Raw genomic sequence first — 2686 nt, forward strand, 5'->3', positions numbered from 1 at the left:
TTATCAAATCTTTAACAAGTAAAAGTAATATCTGACCACTTTATACTTACGGTAGGGAGAGATGTATGAATCTTGAGCCTTGATGGAGTGGACGAAGGGATTGAAGTAATTGAGGGAATGAGGCAGAATGAGCTGAGGATCCGCCTCTGGTTCTGCCACAGGGAAGGCCACGGCCACAGCCATCAGCCACAACAACACCTGTATACAAATCATTCTGTATTACTCGTTGACTTTCTGTAAATCATACAGTGAGAAAAGCTAAGAAACTTTATGAAGTAAATGAATTATCTAGGATAGAATGAATTTAGTGAAGGTTCCAAGAGAATGGAATTTATAGTATTTTAGAAAGTTTCTGCTTTTAATATTAGTGAACCATTCGTAGAATATAAGTATAAAATATTACTATTCAAGTCACGATAATTGGCAGGCCTTTTTAGTAAAACTATTTTGTCTTTTACTTTGAATATTTATTCAAAAGATAACTCACTAAAACTTATCATTTTATAGTATGTATATCATCAAATTTATTGAAGTAAAAATTGTCATGCTTACCAAAACTCTCATGATGAATGTATGCGTGAAGTGGGTTCCTTTCCAGATAACTGACACCAATGATTCAGGACCAACAATATTTATAGAGGAATGAGGACCTTGAAACGGAGGGAAGGATGACCACGCCTCTGGCTCCCAATCAATGCCTTTGACTACAACAAAGGCTCAGGACTTGTGAGTAATCCACACCTCATTAAGGAAGGATTCAGTTGTAGATTTGCAAGTAATAATAATAATAATAATAATAATAATAATAATAATAATAATAATAATAATAATGGATTTTTCTTTCATTGATTCAACTATTTCCATTTTCTCTGACTTGCCGTATTTCGGATGAGATGATATTGCATATATTGTCATAAATGTGTTTTAGACAGTTTTTTTCTGCTATATAAACTTGCATATCAGCTCTTTTGTCTAAGTGTATTATAAATCATTATTTTTTTTGTCTTGTGTGTTATCATATTCAATTTTAAAGATCTTATCAGTCAATGTGTATCATTTTGTTCATATTCATAATCTTAGTCTTGGTGATGAAATAGACGATTACCCGAAAGTTTGGTGATCTTCTATATAGATGTAGTTTAAAATGTTGAATTAATTGCTTTCGGTCGCCTTTATTAAAATCCAAAGATTTCTAAAAGTGAGAATTCATTTTCTATATATACAGTATATCTCGCCTGAATGATAAAATCAAGTATATATATATATATATATATATATATATATATATATATATATATACACACATGTATATATATATATATATATATATATATATATATATATAAGTATATATATACACACACGCACACACACACACCCATATATATATATATATATATATATATATATATATATATATATATATATATATATATATATATATATATATACATATATATAACATTTTGATCAAGGAACCAGCCACCCATTGAAATACTAGTGCTGGAGAGTTATTGGGTCCGTTGACTGGTCAGATAATACTACACTGGATCCCTCTCTGGTTACGCCTCATTTTTTCTTTGCCTACACATACACCTAATAGTCTGACTTACTGTTTATACCTTCTTCTCTTTCCTCATAGACTAGAAATCACTTTGATAACTGAAAAATTCTTCTTCACCTAAGGGGTTAACTACTGCTGTGTAATAATTCAGTGGTTGCTTTCATCTTGATAAGGGTAGACGATAATCTTTTGCCATGGTAAGCAGCTCTTCTAGGAAAAGGACATTCTAAAATCAAACCTTTGTTCTTTAGTCTTGGGTAGTACCATGTCTCTTTCTCATGGTCTTCCAGTGTCTTGGGTTAGTGTTCTCTTGCTTGAGGGGCCAATCAGGAACACTATTTATTTCATTATTTTCATTCCGCACTGGGCTATTTTCCCCGTGGGAGCCCTTAGGCTTTAAGCATCCTGCTTTTCCAACTAGGGCTGTAGCTTAGCAAGTAAGTATGACTACTCGGTCTTTCTTTGTCTCTTGGGTAAGGGGAAGAGGTAGTAGTCATACCATGGTGAGAGGGAGTAGGCTCATTTCAGCGCCAAGATAGATCAGCGCTAGGACATTTCAGCTCTAAATGCAGAAACAAATATAAGTTAATAATTATTTTGAAACTTAGACAGAAAGATTTCAAACAAAAGCATTTTGGCAATGAAAATACTTTAATTAATTAAAATTGTACGTCCTGACTTTGATATATAAATTAGAAAACTAATTTGATAGATTATGTTTAATAACTTGCAAACATTCTGACTCATTTATTATACCATGTTCCGATAAAACATTTAATATTTTCTCGTCTGCCTTGCAGTATTATAGTAACTTTTCTTGTGGCTCATGACCAGCTCAGAGTTTTTCGTAATGTTCATCGCATAATTTTTATCTTTTTTAGCGAGTAAATAAAATTCGAAATTGTTGGATGCAATGGTGATCTTCCAATTTCTCTCCGGTTTAGACGACCAATGTGGTTGACTTTAAACCAATTCAAAAGAAGAATTTTCTCCTCAGAACATCGACATGACTGTCAAGGTTATTAACTGGGACAAAGGAAAGAGCTTTATGGCATCATTTTGCCCGGTAAAGCAAAGTTCGCATTTGTATTATATGAAACCGTGTGACCCATTCTTTTGTTG

The sequence above is a fragment of the Palaemon carinicauda genome, chromosome 20, assembly GCF_036898095.1.
Source record: "Palaemon carinicauda isolate YSFRI2023 chromosome 20, ASM3689809v2, whole genome shotgun sequence".
Classification (NCBI taxonomy): Eukaryota; Metazoa; Arthropoda; class Malacostraca; order Decapoda; family Palaemonidae; genus Palaemon; species Palaemon carinicauda.